This window comes from Phymastichus coffea, unplaced genomic scaffold (genome assembly GCF_024137745.1).
Source record: "Phymastichus coffea isolate CEN01 unplaced genomic scaffold, Cenicafe_Pcof_1.1 PCOF00013, whole genome shotgun sequence".
Taxonomy (NCBI): Eukaryota; Metazoa; Arthropoda; class Insecta; order Hymenoptera; family Eulophidae; genus Phymastichus; species Phymastichus coffea.
The window spans coordinates 5,323,134-5,344,916 of NW_026706824.1; the positions used below are offsets into that span (position 1 = coordinate 5,323,134).

Here is a 21,783-nt window from a genome sequence, read left to right on the forward strand (position 1 = left end):
ACCGCAAACTAAGCCAAAAAGTAACCATAAACGTATGTCAAAAAGTAAAGAAAAAGTAACCGTAAATATCAGGAAAAGATATGGAGAAGAAAAGAAATACTGTAACCGAAAACTAAGAAATGAAGTAACCATAACCGTAACCTAAATAATTAAGACGTAAATCAAAAAGTAAAGAAAAAGTAACCGATAATAATACAAAAAACAACGAAATATTAACCAAAATAGAATCCAAAAACTAAAATAAATAGTAACTGAATAAATGTAAACACAAGTGGAAGGAAAAGTAACTGAAAATAACTGTAAAAGTAACGGACAAGAAACCACATAAAGTAATCGAAAACTAAGCCAGAAAGTAGCCATAACCTTAACCAATAAAATTGAAATATAATCCAAAATGTAACCAAAAAAAACCAAAAAAGAAATGGAAAAGTAACGAAATAGTAACAGAAAAAGTAAAGGAATGTGTAACGAAAAAGTAACGGAAAACTAAGCAAAAAAGTAAAGAGAAAGTAACCGAAAATAACAGAAAAATCAACTGTAAAGTAACCAACATCTAAAAAAAATTAACCGAAAAAATAACCATAACAGTAACCAATCAAAATTAAAATGTACGCTATAAGTAAGAGAAATAGTTGCTAATAAAGTAATGGAAAATTAACCAAAAATAATAGAAAATACCACGGTAAAGTAACCAAAAGCTAGGTAAAAAAGATTTTTGTAAATTTGACTTGTTGCTATAAGATGAAAACTGTAAACACGATAGAAATTATTATTATGATTTGGAATCCTTGTTAAAACTATTTTTTTCTATTATTAAAATTTTTAATATTTATAAAAGTTTTTTCTTAAGATAGTTTGAAATATCGAATTATATCATTATCAATCAGTCCAATTTTTGCCATTTTAGGTGGAAATGTATTGTCTTCTTCTTGATTCAATGAACAGAAGTTAAACAGTAAAATTGATTCCTCATGTAAACCGAAAAAGGGGAAGAAAAAATTATTGCCAATTAGCGATGACCTCAATTGCAGTATTCTTGATTACGAGGACGATGATGATTCCGACGAAGATGTGCCAACCAATTTTTCTATTGATAATGGTATGTAACATTCTAAATTACTACATTAGAACGCGTACATTTTATTTACTTATTCGAAACGTTTGCACCGACACATTTTTACTTTGGCTCAACCATCGCAAAAATTATTTGTTTTCGGCGTGCGAATTCCTCCTTCTTCAGTGATTCGCAGTACTAATTTTAAAGATGTTCCGACGAGTCATCTTGTGGCGGAAAATGATACGGCTTTAATAGCAACGTATGGAAGGTTCCACGAATTTTACCGTTCTTATGTCTGAGAACGTAAGTATCGATGCCTTTTGTCTGTTTGATTACATAAGGGCCTTCGTATAAATCTAGGAACTTTTTAATAACGTTTTCATCTTTGTTAGAGAAATTTAAGCTTCGCAAGAGAACGTAATCATTTAGCTGATATCTAAAGAGGACCACTTTGTTATTTGCTCCGTTTGCCCGCTTCATCAGCTTAGCGTGCATACGATCCTTTATCATTTCCAACGTTTCATATTTTATATTAGCGCGTCCCGTCCATTTACGCCAAAAACGTTCGGGCTTTATGTGTTAGTGAGCCTCTAGTGGTGTCGTTTCGATCGTTTCATGGTAAATGCTATTCATTATCTCTTGAATTTTTGGGATTAACGGAGCCCACCCCTTGTGGTTGTCTTGCTAATAAGCTCGCAAAAAACGTCCCAATTTTCTATGAATACGCTCGACGGTATTGCTTTGAGTGTGACGGATACTCGAATAAATCAATTTTACGTTCTCGGCTTTTCTTGCCAAGCTTTCGCGGTAAATTGAGTGCCGATGATCGCAAAAGCCTTAGACTGCCCATAATTCGGAACGTAGTGTTCGAATAATTTGTTAATTCTCGTGGAAGTTGTCGCTCGTTTTATCGGGTACATTACGACAAACTTACTAAAGCAATCGATAGTTGTCAGTATATATTTATCGCCCCCGCGAGACGTGGATAAAGGGCCTTAGTAATCGATCGATATTAAATCGTTAGGTTAATCGATTAGAATTGGCTGCATCCACGAAGTGACTTTTTTCGTGATGTACTTGATTCGCTGATAAATATCGCATATATTTGTCACTTCCGCTACTCTTTTTCGAAGCCGGTAAACGTAAAAGTCTTCTTGTAGCATCTTAGAGATTTTTCGCGAACCGACATGGCCGTAGATCTCGTGTAGTTCTTGAATTAAGTCATGCACGATTCGATCAGGCAATACTAATATATGATTCAAGGTCTCTCAGATCAAGTCATTAATGATCACGTAACGATGCTCAAATTATCTCGGTTTTTTATTTCATTTATAAACTTATCTTCAAGTAGTGTTCTGTTCTATGATAAGAAGGACAGAGAGAGAGAGCGGATAACTAATGATAGGTGTTTAGGTTAGTGGATAAGTCTCATGGAAATCAAGGTGAGGGTGATAAGAGAAAAGTGTGTGTCGCATAGAAAAATAAGGCTCGTATTGATTTTAACTAATCTAATACATTTATTAACCATGAATTATCATCCCTTTCAAGAGAAGGGGGAAAAAGCCGTACAGTAAATCAAATATTATAAAAGGATATTTACAAAGCGTATATGAATCGTCACGAAAATACAATAAATTAACGGATAGTCTGCGGCAGGCACGCGGGCCCTCGACTAATTATCGGAGAGCGCTCTCTTACCTCGCTGCGACGCGTACACCTTTTGAGTTGCGGGGGAGAAGGCACTGCCAAAAGTACGGAGCTGGTGTAGTTCCGATGCCTCGGACACGGGAGCAGCCCGCACTACACCTTGCTCAAGGAGCCGAACAAATGGCTGCGGAGCTTGACAGGCCTCAGAGGAGACTGCTGCTACCTCTAGGTTGCGGACGGGTTGTCCGTCGCTCGTCTCCTACAGAGCGTCGGTCCTCACACTCTTACACACACACATACACACACCCGCGACACAGAACCAGGTCTCTCCCTGTAGAAGCAGGCCGTCGCAGACGGCGCGAAGATACTCACAGAATCTTGGTGGCGCTGGAACGTGGAGGACTCAGTAGAACCTCCTCTCACAAAAACAAGACAGAAACTAAAACTAGAAACTACGCGCGCGCGCTCTTTCGTTGGGAAAAGTTCGACACTAGAGAGAAGGAAAGGCTACCCACCCTCCTTAAGTCCTTCCCTTCGTGAGCTAATGAAGAGGACGTGTTATTGCAAGGGGCCTAGTCTGCTTTCCCTTTTACGATCGGGAAAAACCAGATGTGTCGCTCTCGACGGGGGGCGGTTTATAGCACGTGTTGTTTTCGTAATCAGTGCCGAAAGGGAAGCCCTGCCACCATAACGACAGAAGATATATCTCATCGATCTGGAGCTTGTATAACGCGAACAAGTAGTAAGGAATTTAAGGGCTTAATGGTCGGTTCGGACTACAATTTCTATCGTACCGGGCAAATACGTATCGAGTTTTACGCATGACCAGGCAATAGCTAATAATTCTTTCTCCGTAGTAAAATAATTGAGTTCGGAGCCTTTTAAAGTTCTCGATACAAATGTGATTACCTCTTCTTCGCCATTCTCGTTTAAATAATACAGAGCGAAGGCCCTCGTGTGATAACTGGCATCAGTAGTCAAAATATACGGTTTTGTAGGGTCCGGGTTTTTTAGCGTAATTGTTTCAATAAAAATTTTCTTCATATTTTCAAAAGCTTCCTGATCCTCAGGTAACCATTGATAACCTTTGCTTTGTTGCAATTAATTCATCAAAGGACGACATATTCCTGCGTAATTTTAAGCGAATTTAGTATAAAAATTGACAAAGCCTAAAAAGCTCTGCAACCTCTTTAAATTTTTTGGATAACATCTAGTTTACATGCTTAGACTTTGATTCCCGACGGAGTGATCACATGGCCTAAAAATTTAATTTCTTCCTGTATTAATTTAGATTTTGAACATTTTAGTGTGTAATTATCCCGGCAACAACAGATAAAAAGCGTTCTAATATGGTGAATATGCTCGTCAAAAGTTTTCGAGATACATAAAAGGAAAGATAAACTCCACGAAAGGAATGATAAACTGTTTCAAATCACCTATCGATAAGTTTAATGCTCTGACTAGTGCGGCAGTGCTAGTGCAAGTGCCAAAAGGTACAACGTTAAATTCATACAAAACAATGAACGCGGTATATTTTTTACTGACACTGTTTAGGGGAATTTACGCGAAAGCTGCTGGTTAGATTGTAATAGCGTCGGCCGTCGCCGGACAACTTTTCCACGCACAACTATTACCAATTTACTCTAAAGGAGGGAAAGGGAGGCAATATTCGCTCCAGCAAAGGAAGGTGGAGGAGATGCACGTTAAATTATTTGACCAATTCACAAATTTGTTTGAATCAATTTATTATAATTTCGCTACCTTGAGCGATATAAAATAACTTACACTTATATCTACACTTAAATCTAAGCAGGAGGCAGCCGGCACGTTAGCGCCAAGGCAGCCTACCTGCTAACTATCCTAACAAATCTTTACCAATAAACTAATTAAACGGGTCGGCCTATTGAAGCCTTAACCTTTCCCGGCCGCGAGTCACTTGCGTGATTTCGAGAGAGAGAGAGAGAGAGAGAGAGAGAAGAAAAGAAATCGTGACCTTATCACAGGAAGTGGCTGTCGATGATGCAGGGACTGCAGGTGAAACAGGTGAAGCCAGTGGATGCTCCTTCTTGCTCGTCTTTTTCTTTCGCTTCCAGCTCGCACACGTGTATTCTTCACTTTCTTTGTTTTCCGGGATGGCAGAACACGTGCGGCCGATTGATGACGGAGGGCAAGTCAGACTGCCGGGCCTCCTCTCCCTTCCACATGCCTCAACAATTAGGCGGCATGCGACACTGCCGGGCATTGGCAGCGCCGCGCGTCTAGCCCCAACCTATCTCTCTCTCTCTCACCCTATGCTTATCAGCGTTTCTTTCTTCTTTTCATTCTCGCTACTGTTGCCATCTCGTTCTCTCTTCTTCGCTGCAGACCAGCGGCTCTCGTTCGCTGTAAAATTCGAAGCAATGCGTCAGACACATGTACATATGCGCGTTTAACGCAAGCCGCTGCTCGAGCAAAAGAGAGAGAGAGAGAGAGCCGCACGGTGCAGGCACCGACAAGCCTACACCGTCACAAGATCAAAACTTGAAATAAAAATTCCTTTATATTCAACAAAAATACAGATTATAGCATCTCACGAGATCTGTACATTTCAGATTACCATATTGTTTTCATTCATTGTTATAGTAGATTACAATATTCTAAAATTACCGTGAACCCTTGTTACTGTACTCGCTTGAACTGTATTTTTATATACATAACTGTTCCACTAGATTTGTCGAGTTTATTGTTATTGTAGTAAATCTTATATCCATTGTTTGAAGGAAAAATTGGTTAAATTAAGTTTGTTAGCCGAAACTCTGCCGGTAGTGGTGAGTATTTTTCCTGGCTTTATTTCGGGCACCATATCGCCGAAAGGTCGGCAATCGCCGTAAAAATTAGCAGCTTCCATGTACTCAACATTGCGGCTTGTCGAAACTTTTCGACGATCCTTAAATTTTATTCAAGCTTTGGCCTCCGTTAGCTCGTTTGGTGACATCCTGGTCAAGATCATGGCTCGGCTGGTCTGATATTCGCGAAACTTGGTTTTTTTCAGTCATTCTCACGTAATTGGTATGATATTTTCTAGTCAGTTTTCCTCGCCAGCACTTCTTTCAAATTTAATCGCGGCTGAAAAATTTGGAAAAAGGACGGAAAGAATGTTGGTTGAACAAAAATAAGACTCACAATTACATCGCTCCTTTTATTCAGAATATGTTGGTCTTTTACAAATGCACTTGAACTTGAAAATTAACACGCGATAACGGTCAGAGATCAAAGATTCGCGTCCTAACGCAATTTCCACGAAACCAACTGTTACGCGATATACCAACGGCACTTGGTCAATACTGGCCCGATTTATAACTACATTCTTATAAATCTTCACGATAGAAGCAAAAGCAATTTTAAAGAGAGTATTTGTCTTAGCTGCAACTAACGCTAAAAATGGACGAGATCAGTATTCGTCTTTCTTCTCTTGTCGTTACTTTCCTCTATTGGCCTAAAATCGTCACATTGGTCCGATTAATTTTTGTGGAAATCGATTGCGCGATCTAAATATCCCTAACGGGGTCGCTAGCTAATTTTATCTTGCCTCACTTGTCGCTAGCCTAATATTCTTCTATTAGTCAGCTGAATTTTTAGTTCCTTAGTTCTGCTCCGTTCCTCACGTACGCCGCTCAGTTCAACGAGCGACTGTCTGAAGCAACAGCGACTGCGTCAATCTCAAGCCGTGTACGCCTTTAGTCTATGGTTAGACTATCAAATTTTAAAAGAAAGTCTCGTGGTCGTAACCTTCGACCAATCGTGACGATGGAGTGAAAACACTTGTTTTGAATATAAATTTAGGAGAGGTAGGAACGTGAGGGGTAAATTTGAAGAATCGATAGTTATAAATAAAAAGGGTTTATTGAATAAACCAATACACGCGTGAATCGCGGCTGCTTGGTCGAGAGATTATCGCGCGCATAAATCAAACAAAACAATATTCACGAGAGAGAAAAACTACGTCGGCAAACGCGATCTAAACGCACGCACGCAAAATACCGGTATAACAATAGACGCACACTAACCTTTCGCTTTTCCGCCGTAATTGGTGGTGATTAATCACCAATTATGCCTATCGGTCCGTTCTCGCTTTCCTGTTTACCTCTGCTCTCCTTTCAGCTCTCTCTGTCCTCTATTTTCCTCGTTTTTCTTGGCTTTCTCTAGGTGCACGTTGTGGCGGCAAGGCTGTTAAAAACGGAATGGACGCTGCCATCTTGCCTTCCCAACCTCGAGCGCTCATTAGCTCTCGCCCCCTATAGCGCGCTCTCTCTCTCTTTCGCTCGCTTGCCCGAACACCTCCCAGGAGGTGCTGCCGCCTTATCGACGCGGCGAATAACGAGCCGCTCGTTATATTAGTTCCATACCTGCTTTATAATGAGAATTTGAATTAGTCAAAAGTCATAGATTACTCGATAATTAAATTTACAAGTTGAAAAATAATGATCACGCAAGTGTGACGATAATATTAAGATGACGCATCAAAGGTAACTAGTGATTATACGAAAAATAATATTTCGGAGTAATAATTAATAATGTTAATCACAGTGGGTCGTATGACCATTTATTTCTACCCTTACCGCAGGAAAATAATATAGACCGCATATAGAAAATAGAATAGACCGCACAGCATCGGGGCATTACTAAAAAGTCACTCTCCACCTTGTTTTAGTTAATGCGAAAATAATAATTAATTAAAGGTATAACTTAGAAGGACACTGTTTATTGGATATAATTGTTTATCTGGAAATGATCCAAACTAAGATATAGGGCAAGTTTTTGAACATACAAACAGATTAACAGAATCATAAAATAAAGATCAATACGCCTATCTCGTAAAATGACTTAGTGCTAGTTTCGGTTCGTTCCCAGCAAGGATAATTTTTTTAAAGCTTCTCCAATGCTCTAACAATAATGCAAACAACGTTTGAGCTCATAATTTTTGGGTAATTAAAAGTTGTGAGCTGAAAACGCTTTGATTACGCATGCATACATTACTAAATACATTAGGGATAGATTCTAGGGGTTCCGAGCTTTGAAACTTTTTCTAGACTTTCAGGTTTAATAAAATTCAGGTTTAATATAAAAATCATATAAATGACCGATCAGCTCTTAATTTTTGGGCAATAATCAACTATAAGCTGACTCGGCAAGTGCCATATTGGCCATCATACGGTAAATCTTTAGGGGTGGTTTTAAAGGGTTATAATATGGCTAGCTTTATTTTTTTTTCACTGTTATTATATTGTTGCTCCAAGTCGACATATCAAGTCGCTTTTCTCAATTTCGAATTCCGATTTTTTCGTTCACGTTGAACCTTTCGAACTTTATATTAATTTTTACCTATTGTTTTTTAACTAATTTGACTTTTGGCGTTTAACGTCATAGTTAGATTTGCTGTTTTCTAAATGCGAGCGTTCGATACGTCATTGCCTATCCCACAATACAATACGTCCGTTATAGTATCGTCATTGTCAAATTTACCTTCAGCTATTTTCTTTATCATCAGTACTTTAATTTTCTTGGTTTTTTTATTTTAATTTGTGCAATTGCGTAATGGTTGTTGCTTTTTTTATTTAGAATCCTCTATTAAAATTTATATTTTTATGCTCTGAACATATTATAAATTTATTAGATCTATTATTTACATCTTTCATCTTTTCATAATCATATATTTAACGATATGCAAGGTTATCTTAGAAAAACTATAAAAAATCTTAATTAATCAGTCTTTGCTAATCTGTTTGTTAGCCTCATCAGGCTCTGCATCACATTTGTAACGTTAGAGACAAGCCTCGTATTGAGGTGACCACGAATACAGCGAGTCTCAACACGCAGAGTAATCCTCACAGCCGCAAAACACGAGGACTGTTCAAGTCTTTCCCGTGAGGATGGTTCAGGTGTCGTAAATTAGGAAGAATATATTTAATATAAAAATAATATTTATTATAAGAACAACTTAGTTAACTACTACAATATATTTATATATTACAATGGCAAGTTTCTGGTACGCCTGCGACGGTTAACTGTAACACAAAGAGAAAACACGGTCTGTTGCTCACCGGTAGACTGCGCGTCTAACAGATACGACAGAGTGGACGAGGATAATAACACGAGGATCGGTAATAGTTACCGACCGTCGGTATCGGACTCACTCCGCCTAGCTGCCCTCGGTACCCTATCTCTTAAGTGGGATAGAATCGGAACGGAAAAATTGGTCTGATAAACTAGATCAGCCAGAGGAAGTGTGGTCGTCCATTGCGGAAATTGATACATAAGCATGGTTTGTTTTTTTCTTGCGATGTCGACTGACGAGCTCCAGGGGCTTGAGGAGTCCTCGACTGCTCCATTATCTTCCATTTTCTTGGCTTCTTCGTCGATTATTTTTGGATCGCTGGGTTTCTTGGTTGCTATTGTTGCTTGGTTGGGGTCAGGTCCGTTAGTTTGATGTGGTGTTTTAACAACGGTATTGGCCCTGAGATGGCATTGAAACGGGGTAATTCGATTTGTAGGAAGCGTTCTACAATTATTCATTCTTGTTGACTTTTAACTCTTCCGTTGTACAAAATATTGTTTGACTTGGTTTGTGTTGGCTGTTGGTCGTAATAACGGGGATGTTTAGGCACGTTGCTTTGTATTCGATTGTTTGTAGGAAATCGACACCACGTATTATGTCGTGTACAAAATTACGTAATACTAGGAACGTGTGTTTGGTTTTGTAGTTTATTATGTCAACGATGCTTGTCATACTCATGTCGATGTTCGTGTTGGTATTATTGACAGCTGCGGCGACTGTGTCCTGGCTGCTTGCATTTCCAGCAGCATTTTAGTCTGTCATAAATGACTCAATAATAATCTTTACCGTCTGCTGTTATTTTGTATCAGCACGAACACCTTCATTTCACCCACTTCCGCACTAATTTAGATCGCAGTCTCACGTATTTTAATGCCATTAGAATATTGAAAATGATTTACTCTTTAAATGCTATATTTATATTAAATTATTTATATTGCAGGACCAGGTAAACGTAAAAATGAGTCTTTCGAAGAGACGCCTCCAGAAAAAGCTAGATTACCTTGGACAAACAAATGTTTGAACATTATTGCTAAAGAATTTGCACAAGAATTGTTGGACGCCAAGCTCACTGTAAAGCAATCGAAAATCCAAAACATGATTGCTCAGAATTCCTGTTTCGCTGGTCGAACTGCTGCTAGTATACGTACAAAAATACATATTTTAAGAGAGGAGAAAATTGGCAAAAGTGATACGGGAGAAAAAGTTTGCAGGAATACTATTCCCGATAGTTTATTTATTCACTTCAAAAAGTTCATAAAAGAAAAGAAAATTCCTGATGATGATACATGTTTGGAATTGATGAAATTGCCTTGTTTGAAAAAGTTTAGTATTGACCAGATACAAAATTACGTTGTAAAAGCTTCCGCACTTTTTAATGAGGAAAACAGCGATGGTGAATCAAACAATTGAAATTTTTATGAAAAGTTGAAACAATATTAATTCTAAACTCTAAATCTACATTGTCCAACCTTAATTTTGAAAAATTACACAGGTCTGCTAAATATGACGTTGTGGTTTTTATAAAGTCACTGATAATCAATTCCGAAGTAAAAGTGCGATAAACACGGTTTTTCGCTATATTTAAGCATCCATAACTTGATTAATTTTTATTATTCTTCAATCCTAAAAAACCACCAAAAAGGGCTACTTTCAGCTTTTCACTTCACTATGTGTATGCATAATTAAAACTTTTTTATCCGGAGATATCTAAGATTCAAAAGAAAAAAATTTCAGGTTTCGTAGTGACCGATATATGAACAGGAAAATGCCAGGACGTGGAATTTCTTTTTTCATTCTCATCTTTGTTTAACTAGGAATTACATTAATGAAAGATTATAAATAGCTGGTTGTGCTCGGTTTAAAATTTCGAAGTATGCTTGAACCTATAACCTCAAACGTTATATCATTTTTTTCTTTTCAATCCTCGATATCTTTGGATAAAAGTGTGAAAAACACGGGTTTTCACACTTTTAGCTTAGGATTACTTGAAAACCTGACGTGATGGAGTAATTTTAAGGCTGATTTGAGTTCTACGCTGAAAATTATTTTGGGAAAGACTATCAGCTACACCATAACAAAACCATGCTGACCTGTGCTATTAACTAAAATAAATTGAAAAAAAAGTAAAAGTTAAAAAAAAATTAAAAAAAAAGTAAAAATTGAAAGAAAAATGAAATAAAAATTTTTTTATTATATCATTAATTAAGCTTGTCACAAGCCGCAGAACAAATTTTTATAACAATCTAAAACGGTAGATTTTGAAAAATGAAACATCAAAGTCCAAGTGATGTCAATGATAGCATTTAAAAAAATTAATTTCCGCGGTTAATAGTAGTAGCGTACCAATGGTGTGGGGGCAAAAGTCACTTAAAACCAAAATCTTAGTACTCACCTCAAAATGTAACAATCTTAAAAAATGTTTATATCTCAGCTTCTGTTCAATATAGAAACATAATATTTTTTTAATTTGATACGGCGCATAAAAAAAAATAACAATGATGATCTTTCTTCGCCTGTATTAATTGAGAATTACTATGTAATAATTGAAATTACGGATAATTAATAAATTGCACTACAAAATCGTGAAAAATTAGAGGTGAAAACTAATAACGTCAAAGTATATATGTACATTAAATATGAACTCGTAAGTTTCTTATTGATTTTCACGTGTTCAAATTTAAAAAATATTATGATTCTATATTAAACAGGAGCTGAGATATAAACATTTTTAAAGATTGTTATATTTTAAGACGAGTGCTCAGATTTTGGTTTTAAGCGTCTTTTTCCTTCCACTCCGCTTTATCCCCATTGTTACACTACTACTCTCAGCCGCGGAAATCAATTTTTTTTATTACTATCATTAATTTGTGTTCACCGATATACCGGGTGTCCACAACCACCCGTCCACCCCTTTTATTTCTTTAGCAACACGTTTTTAAGAAATATGATATATACGAAAGTTTTAGGAAATCAATCAAGGATTTTAGCGGTGTCCTTTAGTTTGACCTTGAAGTTGATTTTCAAGGTCATTTCAAGGTCAAATTTCGTTTTTTAAATAGGAACCCCTATTTTTTATACTGGATTCTGAAAGAACACGAAATTTTGAGTAAAAAGTGTTTCCAGTATTTTTTTTTTAGACGCATATTTAGCGAGAAAAAAATTCAGAAAGAATCTTGCCATTGGTTTATTTTTATTTTTATTTTATTTTTATAATTTATTTTATAAAAAATTTTTATTTTTATAACAAATCAAATAAATAAACTGTAATCTGAATAAACATAATAAACTAGCTTTTTTATGAAAACATAAATAATGTCCATTCTTGTTTCCCTAAATAAACTTTTTTTTTATTGGGTTATTTATTTTAGTGTTCGAAATGCGCTCCACCTTGCAAAATGCATGCCTGTACTCTAGCTTCAAAATTATCAACAGCTCTTCTAATTTCTGCTACTTCAAGCGAGCGGATTGCTTCTGTGATTCTGCGAATCATGTTAGCCCGCGTAGTTGGACGCTCACGGTAAACTAAATCTTTTACTCTTCCCCATAAATAATAATCTAATACTGAAAGGTCCGGGGATCGAGGTGGATAATTGACAGGACCGTACTTTCCAATCCACTTATTCGGAAATAAACGATTCAAAGCTCTTCGAATGATAAGCGCAGTGTGCGAAGGACATGCATCTTGCTGGAACCACATGTCACGACGTATCTCAAGATTAACATTTTCTAATAAAGGGGCTAATTCTCTTTCTACAAGATGGAGATATCTAAAGCTATTAAGGTTTCCTTCGAAAAAAATTGGGCCTATGATTTGGTTATCGATAATGCCGCACCATACATTAACTTTCCAAACCCGTTGGTGGTCTTCCATTCTCAGCCAGTGCGGATTTTGCGCTGCCCAATAACGAAAATTCTGCGTATTAACTTCACCATCACTTTTGAAAGTACATTCATCCGAAAAGAGTACGATTCGATGAAAATTTTCTCTTTGGCCACTCGCCCAGTTGCAGAATGCAAGACGTTGTTCAATATCAACATTATTCAGATCTTGATGTAATTCCATTTTGTAGGGATGAAATTTATTGCTCCGAAGAATAACACTGATAGTGGATTTGCTTATACCAGAATCACGTTCCCGGCGCCTTACAGAATCATTTGGCTCAATGATTGCTGATGCGACGATATCCACAGACCGTTCATCTCTAATTCGTCGGCGAATTTTCCTTCCCTTATTGTGATGAGGTTGGACAAGTCCTTCATTCTTGATTCTTCTAGATAGACGCGAAAATACTTTACGAGAATGAGGAAATCTGTTGGGGTAACGCTCTTGCCACAACCTTTCAGCAGCAAGGAACGACCCAGCTTCAAATAAAACTTGCAACATGTCGTGCGCTTCTTCTTTGGAATACACCATAGGCACCTATTTGAAAAGAAAATAAATCTAATTTGTCATTTAGTAAGAGAAACGCAATAAAATGGTTCAAATTCTTTCCGAGTTAAAACTTACCTCTGAAAATGATGAATTTATAATTTATTTCTTTAATGATAGATAATTTCCAACGTCGGGTTTAATTACGAAATCACCTCTGACAAAGTAAACTTAATTTTGCATAGTATTCGTACCGAACATTGCATTTTGACTACTCGAATTTAAAAAGAAAATTTTCATTTTCTTTTATTTATAATTACTACTAGGTGGTACATTTTTACAATAAAGATTTTTAAACAAAAGTTTCATACCTAGATATTTTTTTATGTGGAATCGATGTAAAATCAAAATCCACGATAAAAAAGTACTACACCATTTAAAAAAAACTGACTTCCTGTCCCAGTAGGCTACTTTCGGCCGGAAGTGAATGTTAAAAGCATCACCAATCAATAGGCACAATGCACTTACTAGCACAAGACTTCGAATTTTACTATTCGCTGAATAGGTATTCTACCTAGATTTTAGAAGAATTAGACGGATGGTATGGACACCGGTATCACTGAATTTTTTTCTCGCTAAATATGCGTCTAATAAAAAAAATACTAAAAACACTTTTTACTCAAAATTTCGTGTTCTTTCAGAATCCAGTATAAAAAATAGGGGTTCCTATTTAAAAAACGAAATTTGACCTTGAAATGACCTTGAAAATCAACTTCAAGGTCAAACTAAAGGACACCGCTAAAATCCTTGATTGATTTGCTAAAACTTTCGTATATATCATATTTCCTAAAAACGTGTTGCTAAAGAAATAAAAGGGGTGGACGGGTGGTTGTGGACACCCGGTATAAGAACCTCATAATTTTACGTCAATATTAAAAATGTTTATAGTGTTTCACATAATTTGGATTTCCAAGTGTCATATTTTAGAATCTATAGTAACACCAATTTTTGAATACCAGATTCGTTTTACGGCCGAATTTCAACCTAAACTATAATAAAATATTATATAAGAGTATTGTTCTGCTTGTGATAGGCTTAATTCACAATAGAAAAGACGTGAGCTTTTTTTTATTTCTATTAAAATTATTCTATTTGATTATAAGTTTTTAATTAAAATTAAACTATGTGAAAACTATTGAGCTTTTGAATTACAATGAAACATATTTGGTTATCTATTATATTATATTAGTAAAACAAGAAAAATTTTTTTTTCGTACGTAGCATAACTAATCGATAGAACATATTATTGACTACTTCCCGAATACAATTCAATCTTTCACTCACTTTTACTAAGATCTACTTTTCACTCAATTACAATATAACTTAATCATTGTTTTATCATTTCATTGTTTTTTGAAGCTCCAACACTTATATGTACATGACAATATAAACGGTCATACGAGCAAAACCCAAAGTAATACAAATTATTACTCAAACTAAAAAATTATTCAACAATGATAAACATTGTAACTCAGTTTAGCTCGTTGGTCTACGACATTCAAAACTGAGATTTTTTCCAAAAAAGAGGCGTTTCGTCCAAAACTGTTGGATTGGACTCCTCAGTAAGGATCCAACAGTTCTCCTCAGACGCCTTGCTGCAAGATGTTCTCTTCACAAGATTCTCTTTACAAGAGAAGTAAGAGGGACTCTAATATATAGGGCCGCTGCACACCATTTTGCAGCAAGGCGTCTGAGGAGAACTGTTGGATCCTTACTGAGGAGTCCAATCCAACAGTTTTGGACGAAACGCCTCTTTTTTGGGAAAAATCTCAGTTTTGAATCTCGTAGACCAACGAGCTAAACTGAGTTACAATGTTTATCATTGTTGAATAATTTTTTAGTTTGAGTAATAATTTGTATTACTTTGGGTTTTGCTCGTATGACCGTTTATATTGTCATGATTGAAAGACGAGTGTACATTCTTATTTTTACTTATATGTATAAATGTAAATTGAAATGTCTATAAATTAATATTTATATCAATATATATATAACTTGTTTTATTTCTAAACATATTCATTTCATGATGCCTATAACCATTATTGGATTTCCACACTTACAAGACCAAATTATATTTAGAATTCATTATCTATGTACGATTAAAGAAAAGCGAGAAATATGAAATAAAATTGATATATTAATCAAACGGTGATGAGGATTACTTGATAGTAAAATATTGAATGCGTTAATAGGAGTATTTTAGACAATGAGAATACAGGAATAGAATTGGTAATCATATACGGATAAATGGATTTGTATTCTTTAAACATTTGAATCTGTCTCCTTTTGAACATCGGTATCATAGTTATCCAATCTACGCCATGATGATGACTTCCCACGAATTTATAAGCTAGAAATGAGATAAAGTTACATGTTAATAATAAAGTTAAGATCCCATTATCAACACAGGATCAGATCAGAATCGTGGTATCAGAATTTAATAATATCAAAAATTAATGAGAGTAAACTTATTTATGAAAGGTCCGACAATATTAAACTAATCATTCATTATTCGTGATTTCAAAATCTAATAGACCTATATTTAAATGTCAGTTGCATGACTCATCTTGATGTCGATAACGAAAACTGCGAAAGAATCTTATGAGTTATGTATGACTCAAAAATTGTATTTTCAGGGGGTCTCATATTAGTGGGATTTTAATTTTCAGCAAATATTACTAACAAAAATTCATTTCAGCTATATTTTTGATCTGTACCATTGTGACTCATATTACCTTTCTATGTGGATGTACGCGATTTTGACGACTTTGCATGAATTAGAAATTAAAAAATCTAAGAAAATTACGAATTAGTATCAGAAAATAAGAATATCGTATTTGACCATGACTTGCCGAGGCACTGCTCGCGACCGCAAAAACACATTGTCGTACTCAAATTGGAGATTTTATGATTTGTCTTCATGTCGATAACCAGTACTCCAATAAGACTACTGTCCCTGTGGACGATTCAAAACTCGGATGATACGATGGACACATATTATTCTGTCACTGAATGGTCGTGGTGATATCACTAATGAAAAATTGAGAAACGAACTGTTTTTGAACACTACCGTCATAACCAATAGTTACTTAGTATGAATCTATGCGCGAAATCGACGAATCGCAAATAATTTTTAATCGCAACTTAAGATATCTTCATATGTCTTCAAAATACAGGACACCACTTAATGAATATACAAGTAAAGCAGTACCAGAATCGTCGAATCAGAATTTAATAATATCAAAAATTAATGAGAGTAAACTTATTTATGAAAGGTCCGACAATAATAAAATAATCATTCAGAGTTTCTTGTTTTTGAAATAGTTTTAATTACATTATCAACATAGGATTGAATGAGAACATTATTCGTGATTTCAAAATCTAATAGACCTATATTTAAATGTCAGTTGCATGACTCATCTTGATGTCGATAACGAAAACTGCGAAGGAATCTTATGAGTTATGTATGACTCAAAAATTGTATTTTCAGGGGGTCTCATATTAGTGGGATTTTAATTTTCAGCAAATATTACTAACAAAAATTCATTTCAGCTATATTTTTGATCTGTACCATTGTGACTCATATTACCTTTGTATGTAGATGTACGCGATTTTGACGACTTTGTATGAATTAGAAATTAAAAAATCTAAGAAAATTACGAATTAGTATCAGAAAATAAGAATATCGTATTTCACCATGACTTGCCGGGGCACTGCTCACGACCGTAAAAACACGTTGTCGAATTCAAATTGGAGATTTTATGATTTGTCATCATGTCGATAACCAGTACTCCAATAAGACTACTGTCCCTGTGGACGATTCAAAACTCGGATCATACGATGGAAACATATTATTCTGTCACTGAATGGTCGTGGTGATATCACTAATGAAAAATTGAGAAACGAACTGTTTTTGAACGCTACCTTCATGACCAATAGTTACTTAGTATGAATCTATGCGCGAAATCGACGACTCGCAAATAGTTTTTAATCGCAACTAAAGATATCTTCATATGTCTTCAAAATACAGGACACCAGTTAATGAATAAACAAGTAAAGCAGTACCAGAATCGTCGTATCAGAATTTAATAATATCAAAAATTAATGAGTGTAAGCTTATTTACGAAAGATCCGACAATAATAAACTAATCATTCAGAGTTTCTTGTTTTTAAAATAGTCTTAATTACATTATCAACATAGGATTAAATCAGAACATTATTTGTGATTTCAAAATCTAATAGACCTATATTTAAATGTCAGTTGCATGACTCATCTTGATGTAGATAACGAAAACTGCGAAAGAATCTTATGAGTTATGGATGATTCAAAAATTGTATTTTCAGGGGGTCTCATATTAGTGGGATTTTTATTTTCAGCAAATATTACTAACAAAAATTCATTTCAGCTATATTTTTTATCTGTACCATTGTGACTCATATTACCTTTGTATGTAGATGTACGGGATTTTGACGACTTTGTATGAATTAGAAATTGAAAAATTTAAGAAAATTACAAATTAGTATCAGAAAATAAGAATATCGTATTTCACTGTTACGTCTCGTGCATAAACTACGAATAGCAAATGTGCGAAAGGTACCAATATAGTACTAGTGGCTGATTGAGGCTCACAAGTAATGAATAATATACGATGTATGAATAAGAATGAATGTATTTATTTATTTTGTTGTACTTATAGTTTCTAGAGTACTTTCAGAATCGTAGATCTTGGTATTTGGATAGGTTCAATAATGAATTTGTACGTTCTCACTTTTAATGGATCGCGTATTTATTGAGATCAAATAATGTAGTTTGACAGGTAATAGTTGAATAATTAGCCAAATTGTCGAACAGGCTTGCACGCGACAGTAGCGTCGATACGTAAAGTTTATTCGTCAATTGTCGAACTGACGTGTACGGAGTAACGATAATTGCTGCTCACCTTTCGGGTGGTTCATCTTATATACATAAATTTGTGCTCAATAAATCGCTGATGTTTTTGTGTAGTTGAGTAATTTTCCTTTTGAGTTCATTGTGTGTTGTGTAATGCTGAGTATGGTCTTTGTGTTTTGCTGCCGTATCGTTTTCTGGTGGACGTGTATATAATTTTGATTTTACGAAATTCGGGATTGCACTTTTAAAGAATGTAAATGAGTAAGATACGTCTTGAGACGTAACATTCACCATGACTTGCCGGGGCACTGCTCGCGACCGCAAAAACACATTGTCGTATTCAAATTGGAGATTTTATGATTTGTCTTCATGTCGATAACCAGTACTCCAATAAGACTGCTGTCCCTGTAGACGATTCAAAACTCGGATGAGACGATGGACACATATTATTCTGTAACTGAATGGTCGTGGTGATATCACTTATGAAAAATTGAGAAACGAACTGTTTTTGAACGCTACCGTCATAACCAATAGTTACTTTGTATAAATCTATGCGCGAAATCAACGAATCGCAAATAATTTTTAATCGCAACTTAAGATACCTTCATATGTCTTCAAAATACAGGACACCACTTAATGAAAATACAAGTAAAGCAGTACCAGAATCATCGTATCAGAATTTAATAATATCAAAAATTAATGAGAGTAAAATTATTTATAAAATGTCCGACGTCAATAAACTAATCAGTCACAGTTTCTTGTTTTTAAAATAGTTGTAATTACATTATCAACATAGGATTAAATCAGAACATTTGTTATTTGAAAATCTAATAGACCTATATTTAAGTGGCAGTTGCATGACTCATCTTGATGTCGATAACGAAAACTGCGAAAGAATACTAAATTATTAAACTAGTAAATTATAACAATTTAGCAATTACAATGCAATAATTTGTCCTTGAATGTCCGGCGTTGATATTGTAGTAGTAAAAGTATTAAAATCACTACACATAGAAGTGGTTTACATAATATTCTATAATTATTCTATTGAATGTTACAATGATATGTATTTCCGTTCCCGGATGATTGCCACATAGCGTTAGTAGATGTATCTATTCTCGCTATCGGCGACTTTCCATGATTCGTAAATTTTAACTCTAGAGTAATTACAAGGCGATCATTTGTCCTTGAAAGTGCCCTGCGTCAATATTGTAGAAGTAGAAGTAATAAAACCATTACAATCAGTATTGATTTTTTCACAATTCAATAATTGGTCCATTGAAGTTACTATGTTATGATCTCCGTTGCCGGATGATAAACACATTGTGTTAGTATATATATCTAGTATTGATTTCGGCGACTTTCTATGATTAGTAAATTACAACAGTATAGCAATTACAATGCAATAGTTTGTCCTTGAATGTCCGGTGTTGATATTGTAGTAGTAAAAGTATTAAAATCACTACACATAGAAGTGGTTTACATAATATTCAATAATTATTCTATTGAATGTTACAATGATATGTATTTCCGTTCCCGGATGATTGCCACATAGCGTTAGTAGATGTATCTATTCTCGCTATCGGCGACTTTCCATGATTCGTAAATTTTAACTCTAGAGTAATTACAAGGCGATCATTTGTCCTTGAAAGTGCCCTGCGTCAATATTGTAGAAGTAGAAGTAATAAAACCATTACAATCAGTATTGATTTTTTCACAATTCAATAATTGGTCCATTGAAGTTACGATGTTATGATCTCCGTTGCCGGATGATAAACACATTGTGTTAGTATATATATCTAGTATTGATTTCGGCGACTTTCTATGATTAGTAAATTACAACAGTATAGCAATTACAATGCAATAGTTTGTCCTTGAATGTCCGGTGTTGATATTGTAGTAGTAAAAGTATTAAAATCACTACACATAGAAGTGGTTTACATAATATTCAATAATTATTCTATTGAATGTTACAATAATATGTATTTCCGTTCCCGGATGATTGCTACATAGCGTTAGTAGATGTATCTATTCTCGCTATCGGCGACTTTCCATGATTCGTAAATTTTAACTCTAGAGTAATTACAAGGCGATCATTTGTCCTTGAAAGTGCCCCGCGTCAATATTGTAGAAGTAGAAGTAATAAAACCATTACAATCAGTATTGATTTTTTCACAATTCAATAATTGGTCCATTGAAGTTACGATGTTATGATCTCCGTTGCCGGATGATAGACACATTGTGTTAGTATATGTATCTAGTATTGATTTCGGCGACTTTCAATAATTTATTAAGATCCTACTCTTGTATTATTGTCAATGACATGATAGGTTTTCATCTTTCAATAGGTATATCTTCAGATGTTTTTTAGTTCGTTCAATACCGGTCCTATTCATGTAGAGATAATTAGTTCGCTTTTATTTTCTGAAATAATTGTCATATCTTGTTTGTAGTATTCCCTCAATTATTTTGTGGAATTCAGTGTAATCAATTGTTAAAAAAGTTATACGAAATAATTTATTTCCGCGGTGAAATGCTAAATAGTGTTATATCATGTATGTCTTTGTTTTTATTTGCATTGATTTCTCATAATCCACTAACAGAAAATTCAGAGAATCCTGGAAGAGAATTAAACTGAAATAAGAATCAGAAGTTCCCATTTCCGTCAATAAAGAAATTACTGTCAAAACTACTTAGTGAGCGTTGTATTTATTTACAAACATGTTTTTTTATTTATCACAGTAAGTGGGATAAAGGATTGATATAATCATTAAAAAAGCATGCTTGTCTCAGAAAGTCATTGAAAGCGAGTACTGATATATTCATGATTTTGACGAGGTCGTTAAAAGTGGGCACTGATATACACACGATTTTGGCGAGGTCGTCAAAATCCGGTAATGATACCTTTCCATAACGGCGAGTCTCGTCAAAAGCGGAAAAAGTCGTCATTTTCCGGTACCGATACCTGAAAAAGTCGCTAAAAGCGAGTCGTAACATATATATATATATCTATTCTCAGACGCGTAATTTTTGCGTCGCGATGTCTAGTATTTTTTTTGGTTACATAAAAAGTATTACTCACTTCGTATTATTATTGTAAATATAAATTGGTCCAAAATATTATTCGCTTCGTGATGTGGCCAATCACTTTTTCTCTGAATCTGATCAGATCAACTGGTACAATATATTTTTTATACAATACTGTAGTAGCACGCGAGACAATGCTAGTTCCTATGATTTTAGTTGTCTAATATATTCTTTATCCAATAGTGTAGCAACACCCAAGAAAATGATAATTCCTGTGATTTTTTGTTTACGCAAAATTATTGAAACAATCGTACTCGACACTTCTAATATTTAATCACAGCTCAAACAATTTTATTCTCAAACTTCTATTATGGTTTTAATTTCAGTAGGAAAAATATGCGGCCTTCTTAATTGAGCGCTCGCTTCTAACTGACTAATTCTCTAGCGCTCTGCTTTCGCTGGTTTATTATATAGCCTTTGTCCCTTGCATACCGTCTCTCTCTCGCGCATATGCTTTAGACGTTTACGCTTCTCGTAGCGGCTCGTCATACCTAGCTAAGCACGCCGACTGCAGCATGCTGTCCGAGCATGCTGACGCAGCGTGAATCAGCCTCTGCCGTTCATTCCCACCGAGTCGC

General features: G+C 35.1%; 1 protein-coding gene across 14 annotated transcripts in view; it reads right to left on the reverse strand.

The window, feature by feature from the left end:
* Window positions 1-21,783, reverse strand: part of LOC131673140 (dopamine receptor 2-like) — a 923,047-nt gene that overhangs the window by 665,919 nt on the left and 235,345 nt on the right. The window contains exon 1 of one of the 14 annotated variants that reach the window (XM_058950894.1): window positions 21,201-21,335. The exons of 12 other annotated variants lie outside the window; for them this stretch is intronic. The gene's annotated coding sequence lies outside the window, so the exon portion shown is untranslated. Of the gene's footprint in view, window positions 1-21,200; window positions 21,336-21,783 lie in introns of those variants that run through there. One more of the 14 variants, XM_058950967.1, reaches the window with a different exon arrangement.